Below are 9963 nucleotides of genomic sequence, written 5' to 3' on the forward strand. Positions count from 1 at the left end.
ACATCCTTCCTGTAATGAGGCAACCAGAATGAGCACAGTATTCCAAGAGAGATCTGACTAGGGTCTTACAAAGCTGCAACATTATCTCCTGACTCCTAAACTCAATTCCTCGATTGATGAAGGCCAGTACACCATACGCCTTCTTAACCACATCCTCTACCTGCGAGGCCGATTTAAGAATCCTATGGACCCGGACCCCAAGGTCCTTCTGATCCTCTTCTCTGCTAAGAGTCTTACCCTTGATATTATACTCCTTCATCCCATTTGACCTGCCAAAATGGACCACTACACATTTATCTGGGTTGAAGTCCATCTGCCACTTCCATGGGACCTCTGGGACCACAGGTAGAACACAGAATAGAGAGCAGTGGGAAGAAGAGCATAGATATACTGTACATATTGCATCTAAATGCCCTAAGCAAAGAAATATGTTCCTGAAAGAAAACATTCCAGGAATTTACAGTGCAATATTGGCAACTCTGTGAAAGAATCAGCATTTTACTACAACTTAATTATCATATGTTTTTAACTATTACTTGCACAGAAGTATTATCTGCTCAAATCAAGTTTAGAAAATAATCCAGGCCATATGATTGACTATATATATAGAGCTCTTGTGGCCCAGCTTTGCATCTTATTTATGTCACGCTGCAACCTCTGACATCCCTCCAAACTATCCACAACACTACCAACCTTCATGTCATCAGCAAACTTAGCAACCCATCCCTCCACTTCCTCATCCAGGTCATTTATGAAAATTACGAACAGCAAGGGTCCCAGAACAGATCCCTGGGGCACTCCACTGGTAACCGACCTCCATGCAGAAAAAGACTCATCTACAACCACTCTCTGCCTTCTGCGGGCAAGCTACTTCTGGATCCACAAGGCAACAGCCCCTTGGATCCCATGCCCGCTCACTTTCTCAAGAAGTCTTGCATGGGGGACCTTATCGAACACCCTGCCGAAGTCCATATAAGTCACATCTACCGCTCTTCCTTTGTCAATGTATTTAGTCACATTGTCAAAGAACTCAACCAGGCTTGTAAGGCATGATCTGCCTTTGACAAAGCCGTGCTGACTACTATTGAGCGTACTAAACTTCTCTAAATGTTCATAAATCCTGTTCCTCAGAATATTGACTCTATTTCTCTCCACAGATACTGCCAGACTGGCTGTTTATTTTTCCAGCATTTTCTGTTTTTTTATGTCTCACTCTAAACCTGTGTCCCTTTGGGCAATGTGGTGATGATGTTAATATTCAGCAAATTCTTTAATTAAATTCTCCATAGGTGAATTCGGTGCCATTTCACTTATTCTTTCACTTGCTCAGTGAACAGAACTCATACTGTTGAGCGATTGTTGCAGCTCTCAAATCTTTCACCTTTCAGATAAAAGGGAATTTGGAGTCGTTGTCTACAACTATGAGATCTCATTCCTGATTAGGTGTGAATAAATCAGCTCACACAATATGCCATGGTGTGAGCAGTATTTCTTTCCCCAGAGATACTACAATAATAAAACCGATTATCAGGTTATTTATTTTGTTGCTGTTTGTGGAATCTTGCTTGTGCCCATTGTCATATTTCCCAAGATGATAAAAATATTCAAAAATACATTTGCTGTGAAGTGCACTGGGATGTCCTCAATTTGTGAAAATGTGTCTGGCCAATGCAGAGCAGAAATCAACAAAACTACTGTTGAACTACTCAAAACTGTCAAATATACATCAGATGAATTCATGACCAAATTGTGCAGTATTCTGGTTAGATTGTACTTTAAGATCTGTAAATAGTTTTAGTCGCCAAGGCACTGAGAGAGAGAGGCAATTAAGCCCTGCACTTATATAGAACAGAATATAGTGTTATTTCCTAGCATAAAGGTCTGCATTTTGAGAGCTTTTCAACCTGTAAGCGAATACCTGACAGGTGATTTTATGGAGGTAGACATGATAGGAAATTGCAAGGAAAAGGTAAATCTGGAATACTAAATTATGGCAGAGATACAAAACCTGGAAATGGTAACTTTAGGACTGATATCAGAAAACTCTTCTGCATCAACTCTTGGAGCTTTTGGGCAGAAATTGTTGGACAGATTTTAGAAACAACTATATGCACTAATGAGGGAGCGTGTACGGTACTTCTACATGGATTAATGATTATAGGTCAAATAATCTTCTTTATCCACAATTATCTTGTATTACTGCAAAGGGATCATATTTGGAAGTATTGTCTCAGAGGCAATTTATCTCTATATATCAAAGGTTACTTGACTGAAATAAACACTCATCTGTTACATTACCAATACAATATCTGATCCGAAACTCCATATATTTGCTCCGCTGATCCCTCTAATCTATGCATCTCGGGGCATGAAGGGGCAATTTAGCATGGCCAAGCAACCTAATCCGCTATAGGAGGAAACTGGAGCACCCGGAGAAAACCCATGCAGACATGGGGAGAATGTGCAAACTCCATACAGAGAGACAGTTAGCCAAGCTGGGACTCAAACTTGGGTCGCTGGAGCTGTAAGGCAGCAGTGCTAACCACTCTGTCACCATGCCACCCCTGTATCATCACAGTTGGAATTAAATTCATAGGTATTGTCACACTGGGGAGAGGCCATTCACCTGCTCTGAGTGTGGGAAGAGATTCACTCAGCCATCCCATCTGCTGAGAAACCAGCAAGTTCACAACTAACATAGCATTCATGTTTGGACCATGTTCATCGGGATGTATCTCTGTTGGTGTTAATAAATCTAGCCCAGTTATATATTCTGGATAAAAATCAAATAAATTTGTTTTTTTTTAAATAAGTAGCAGAAGTTAGTCAATCATATGGCCTGGATTATTTTCTAAACTTGATTTAAGGAGATAATACTTCTGTGCAAGTAATAGTTAAAAACATATGATAATTAAGTTGTAATAAAATGCTGATCCTTTCACAGAGTTGCCAATATTGCACTGTAAATTCCTGGAATGTTTTCTTTCAGGAACATATTTCCTTGCTTAGGGCATTTAGATGCAATATGTACAGTATATCTATGCTCTTCTTCCCACTGCTCTCTATTCTGTGTTCTACCTGTGGTCCCAGAGTTCCACTATACATTACTTGATCTCTCCTCTCTAAGACATAAGAAGAACATAAGAACATAAGAAATAGGAGCAGGAGTAGGCCATCCAGCCCTTCGAGCCTGCCCCGCCATTCAATAAGATCATGGCTGATCTGTCGCTGCTCAGTTCCACTTTCCCGCCCTCTCCCCATAACCCTTAATCCCCTCTCCTATCAAAAACCCATCAACCCGCGTCTTAAAAATATTTAGCGAGGCAGCCTCCACCACTTCAACGGGCAGAGAATTCCAGAGATTCACCACCCTTTGAGTGAAGAAGTTCCTCCTCAACTCCGTTCTAAACCGCCCCCCTTTTATCTTGAGGCTGTGCCCCCTAGTCCTATTGTCTTTTTTGAGCGGGAAGAGTCTTTCCACCTCTATGCTATCCATCCCATTCATCATCTTATACGTCTCAATGAGATCTCCTCTCATTCTTCTAAACTCTAACGAGTACAAGCCCAGTTTATTCAGCCTCTCCTCATAGCTCAACCCCCTCAACTCCGGTATCAGCCTAGTAAACCTCCTCTGCACTCCCTCCAAGGCCAAAGTATCTTTGCGCAGGTGCGGCGCCCAAAAATGCACACAGTACTCCAGTTGCGGCCTCACCAATGCCCTATACAGCTGCAGCAAGACCTCCCTACTTTTATATTCAATCCCCTTCGAAGGCCAGCATCCCATTCGCCTTCCTGACCACCTGCTGCACCTGCAAGCTGGGTTTTTGCGACTCATGCACAAGGACCCCGAGGTCCCTCTGCACCGTCGCCTGCTGCAGTTTTTCGCCTCGTAAGTAATAGTCCTTCCTACCATTTTTCCTACCAAAGTGGACCACCTCACACTTGCCAACATTAAATTCCATTTGCCATTTCCTGGCCCATTCGCCCAGCCTATCTAGATCCTTCTGCAGACTCTCCACACCCTCCGCACAATTTGCCGTTCCCCCAATCTTGGTGTCATCAGCAAATTTCGACACTCTACACTCGGTTCCCTCCTCCAGATCATCTATATAAATGGTAAAAAGCTGAGGCCCCAGCACCGACCCCTGGGGCACTCCACTAGTCACCATCCGCCAATCCGAATAGCACCCGTTGACCCCCACTCTCTGCCTCCTATTTGACAACCAATCTTCTACCCACGCTAACACCCTACCCCCAACTCCATGTCCCTCGACCTTCTGCAATAACCTCTTGTGAGGCACTTTGTCAAACGCTTTCTGAAAATCTAGAAAGACCACATCCACCGGCTCTCCTCTATCCACCGCCCTAGACACATCCTCATAGAACTCCAGTAAATTTGTCAGACACGACTTCCCTTTAATGATTTAATAATTTAAGACTCATCTGAACTCTACAACCTGTCAGCCTCTCTGGCTGTCTTTATGTTTTAAAGAGCAATCAATGACACTAGATTGATAAGGGATCAAAATGTAACATCTCAAAGTTTGCAGATGATTCCAAGTTGGGTGGGAGGGTGAATGCGATGAGGATTCTGAGATCCTTCAGATTGATGGCAGATGCAATATAATTTAGATAAGTATGAGGTTATTCACTTTGGAAGAAAAAAACAAGATGGCAGATTACTACCTGAATGGCTGTAAATTGGGAGAGGGGAGTTGCAATGGGACCTGAGTGTTCTTGTTCACCAGTCATTGAAGATAAGCATGCAGGTGCAGCAGGCGGTAAAAAAGGGCAAATGGCATGTTGGCCTTTATTGTGAGACGTTTCAAGTACAGCAGCAGGTATGTGTTGCTGCAGTTATACGGGGTCTTGGTGAGGCCGCACCTAGAGTATTATGTGCAGTTTTTGTCTCCTTTTCTGAGGAAGGATGTTCTTGCTCTCGAGGGAGCGCAGCGAAGGTTTACCAGACTGATTCCAGGGATTGCAGGACTGATGTATGAGGAGAGATTGACTAGGTTAGGATTGTTTTCACTGGTGTTCAGACAAATGAGAGGGGGGAGTCTCATAAAGACTTATAAAATTCTAATAGGACTAAACAGGATGGATGCAGAGAGGATATTCCCAATGATGGGGAAGTTTAGAACCAGGGGTACTAGTCTGAGGTTTCAGGGCAGACCATTTAGGATGGAGATGAGGAGACATTTCTTCTTCCAAAGAGTGGCGAACCTGTGAATTTTATTACCACAGAAAGTAGTTGATGTCAGAACATTGAATGTATTCAAGAGGCAGCTAGGTATAACACTCGGGGTGAATGGGATCAAAGATTATGGGAAAAAAGCAGGATTAGGCTATTGAATTGGATGATCAGCCATGATTGTAATGAAGAGTGGGCGGATCAGGCTTGAAGGGCCAAATGACCTCCTCCTGCTCCTATCTTCTATGTTTCTATATTACATTTTAAACTCCAAGGAGTTAAACATATTCGTGAAGTACTATGTAAAAATAATGCAAAGTATGCCCTAAAACAATTGTAATCTCAAGGCTGTAGACTGGAGAATTACTGCATTGCAAATATTGCACTTGCTTGAAATAGGAACAACAGATCCTACTGAACCTTCCTGGTTTGATCAAATTTGTTATGCAGAATGAGGTTTTGTCACAGTTTCTTCCTGTCGCAGAAATTCACTAAAGTGGGAGAGAGTGCCCAGCACTGTTGTTGCTTTTAGAGGGCTGCAGGTCACTGTAAGTGAGTGAACTTGAGTGGAGATAATGATAGTCTGTCAGAAAGAATGTCTGTGGGATCCAGATTGCTAAGCTGTCATAATGATTAGTAGCAAACTCCTTTCTCATTAAGGTCAATGATGCTGTGCTTCAAGGAGACAATCAATGTCTTTGAAATGTTTTATTGGTGACACCAACTGCTCTGCACTAGGACTTTTGTTGACTTGCAGAGGAGGTATTTGTTGTCAAACATTCACTGCTATGATTTGTAGAAAGCTGACTGGATTGCAGGGGGTCTTCCAAATATGTAGTGTGAGTACATGGAGTCGTGAAGTGAGCTTAAGTTGACCACCTTTGAAAAACCACAGCTGGAATACCAGGCTGTGTTGCTTTTCATCCATTTGATTGCTTGTCTCTTATCATTGGTGGTTCACCCATGGATTCTACTGCAAGGTATGAGGGAGCTGACACTGTGGATTCATGGTTGAGGAGTTGTTGAAAATGTTCTTTCCAGTGTTGCTGGAGGGTATTGTCATCCTTAAAAAGAGAAACATCATCCTGTGAGTGGAGAGGGTTTTCCCCCTTGCAAATGGTGGGTAGGACAAGGACAAAGAAAGGTCTGTGATAGTGTGGAAGATAGAAGAGATTGAATGACAGAAGTGAATGGTGATAGGGCAAGAAAATAAAAAATATATAAAAGATTTGCCTAGAGCAGGTATACTGCTGTTTGAGAGCAAAAATAAGATAAAAGCAGGGCACTGAAACCATTTGGTGTTATGCTTTACCTTCACCAGGGGGCCCTCTAACCTTTGTTTTATGAGGGAAGGTAACTTATGTGAATTTGTACTTTATAGGAATTTCCATACAAAATTCATTACAGGTAATCACTTAGTTAACTTTCTGCCTTACACTGTTTACTTAATGGAATCTAAACTGTCTCATTGTTGTACAATTTTACAAAGACAAAATTTAAAAGCATAATATCTTCTGCAAAGTACTAGTAACCTTTATTTGTGAAGGTTTGTTAGTTTATTTGATTAGATAGCTAAAGTAGTGTGCAGTGTGACAGCAATGTGTGGATTCAATCCCTGTACAGCCTCTTCATGGAGACCTGACACACCACCCACTCACCCCCACCTTGCACCATGTTTGGTATAGAGTGGTGTCCCTCAAACTGCATAATCACTTAACCCTTTCTAATTGTGAAAAATGCCTATGATTCCTCCTGGGCCATGACAAATTATATATTTCTTCTTTATTGTGTACTTTCGACATGTGCAAAAAAACCCTTCACAAATACATTTTCATGTAAATAGACTTTCAAGTATATTTTAAAAGTATAAATGAAAATTGTGCTAATACTTACGTCAGTAATGGAAATACAAATTGATAATTTAAGACACAGTAAATAAATGCATTGTATAACGGCATATGTTCTATTTACACATTTGATGTTCCTTTTTCACCACCACCCTTACTTTTAATATTTTGCTGAAATTATGCCAAGAATGAGGGACTTCAGTTATATAGATCAGAGAGATTGAAGAAGCTGGATTGCTCTCCCTAAAGCAGAGAAGATTACAGAAAGATTATTACTGGTGTTTAAAATGTTTTTGGCAAAATAGTTAGGAAGAAAAAGCTATTCTCATTTGCAGAAGGATACTGAAGGACAGAGATTTATGTCATATGGCAAAAGAAGCAGAGAGGAAATGAGTCATAGTTATAGAGTCATATAGCACAGAAAAGGCCCTTTGGCCCATTGAATCTGCATTGACAATAACTACCACTAAAGTCATGCTAATCATATTTTCCAGCACTTGTCCCATATCCTTGAATGTTATGATATTTCAAGTGCTCATCCAAATACTTTTTAAAGGTCACGTTTGTCTTTTAAAAGGTTGTAAGGTTTCCAGCCTCCACAACCTTCTGAAGCAGTGCATTGCAGGTTCTCACACCAGACCTGAGTATTTTTTTTCTCAAATCCCCCTGTGAATTTCCTGCCCCTCACTCTAAAACTATGCTCTCTTGTGATTGACCTCTCAACCAAGGGGAACAGCTGCTTCCTATTAACTCTGCCCGTACCCTTCATAATCTTATACACCTCAATCATGTCCCCCTCAGCCTTCATTGCTCCAAATGATCCAAATCTACTCAGTCTCTCCTTATACCTCAAATGTTCCATCCCAGGCAACATCCTGGTGAATTTCCTCTGTACTCCCTCTAGTGCAATCACATCCTTCCTGTTGTGAGGTGACCAGAACTGCACACAGTATTCCAGCTGTGGCCGAAACAATGTTCTGTACTGCTCCAACATTACCTCCTTGCTCTTATACACTATGCCACAACTGATAAAACCAAGTGTCCCATTTGCCTTCTTAACTATCTTCTTCACACGCTCTGCTGAGTTCAAGGATCTGTGAATAATTACCCCAAGATCCCTCTGTTTCTCTGAGCTTCTAGGTGTCCTGCCATTCATTAAGTACTCCCTCGCACTCTCTTACCTCACTGTCCCGGTGAAAAGTGCTGCTCAAAGGTGGGAAATCTTTTTGCACTGAGTTGTTATGATCCGGAATGCATTGCCTGAAATAGGTGGTGAAATCTGATAAATGCTTGGAAAACAAAAATGCAGGACCAGGAAGAAAGAGCAGCTGAGTGGGACTAACTAGATAACTCTCTCGGAGAGTTGATACAGCTACAATATGCCTAATGTGGGTTCTTTCTATGTGCTACAGTCCTGTGGTTGAAATAAAGGTAGGTCTGAGTCAGTTAGGATATCAAAATGTTAAAATTCACAAACCTGAAAGCCACTTAGCTTGAACCCAATTGTAATGAATTCTGGACAGAGTGCAGGTAACCAAACTGCACCCAGGAAGTGGGCCCTTCATTTAAACACTTTTGTGAAGTTGCATGCCTCAGATTCTAACACTGTTGGAGAGATAATATAAACTAAAGAACACAACACTACAAGGGATTCAGGAGCAGAGGGACATAGATGTATTTGTGCATAAATCATTGAAGGTGGTGGAACAAATTGAGGGAGTGGTTATTAAAGCATATAGTACTCTGGGTTCTGTCTGCGAAAACAGGGCTAAATGTTGTGTATTATTGAAATTTTTTTTGTAAAATATTGGCAAGGAATTATACCATCAGCGAGAAGTGGATACCTGCCAGCATATTAGCACAGACAGGACCAGTCTCCTACACCGTTCAAACTCAGGACGATATAGTGTGAAGAAGACACGCTGATCAACTTTTATCAACTAGACTAGTTTACCGGAGACAGAGTCAACTGAACGTCTGCAACAAATTATGTCAAGTGAAGACCTAGACATTTCTGAGAACTTGACAATACCAGAAAAAACTGTGGAAGACAATACCTCAACTCAGGACACTTTGGGGACTGCAGTGGTCCAGGAAGGCAGCTGATCACCACCTCCTGAAGGAAAGCTAAAGAAGGGCAATAATTTTTGGCCTTGCCAGCGACACCCACATCCTATAAATGAATTTTAAAAAGTATCCTAGGCTTTATTAATGGGGCAAACATAAAAGAGCAAGAAAGTTATGCTAAACTTGTATAAAACAATGGTTCAGCCTTGACTGGAGTATTGCATCCAGTTCTGGGCACTGCACTTTAGGAAGAATGTGAAGGCATTGGAGAGAGTGCAGGAAAGATTCACAACAGCAATTCCAGGGATGATGAACTTAAGTTATGAAGGTAGTTTGGAGATGTTGGGACTGTTCTCCATGCAAAAATGGAGGCTGAGAGGAGATTTGGGCTGATATGTTACAACCTCGCTTGGGCGAAGCTTGTAAAATCCCACTCGAGGCCAGTGGAGAATTCCATTCTGCGAGCTTCTGCATGCAGGTAAAATTCCAGCCTTGATGTGGTAATTTTAAAAGATAGACTTGCAGACCACAAAGATACAAACAAATGAAAGGTTATTGGAAAGGTGTTTACTGGTTGTTAGGATAGACTGTCTATTTGCCTGTGCAAACAGTAGCTGATGTCATCAATACATCACGTGATCGGATGCTTAAAATCACCTTGTTCCAATTAGGAACACATATGAATACACAACAGTTTTCTCCCCCTTTACATTAGAGATTCCTGCAATGAAACACAAAATAACAATCAAACTTTACAATATGGACAATTAACAAACACAGTAGTCAATAAGTTTGATATTTCTGAGAACACGGTTCCTGTGTGGTTGTTGGTGAACCTCAGGTGTCTGCTTTTTC

Source organism: Carcharhinus amblyrhynchos, chromosome 7, assembly GCF_965287045.1.
Source record: "Carcharhinus amblyrhynchos chromosome 7, sCarAmb.v2.hapA, whole genome shotgun sequence".
Taxonomy (NCBI): Eukaryota; Metazoa; Chordata; class Chondrichthyes; order Carcharhiniformes; family Carcharhinidae; genus Carcharhinus; species Carcharhinus amblyrhynchos.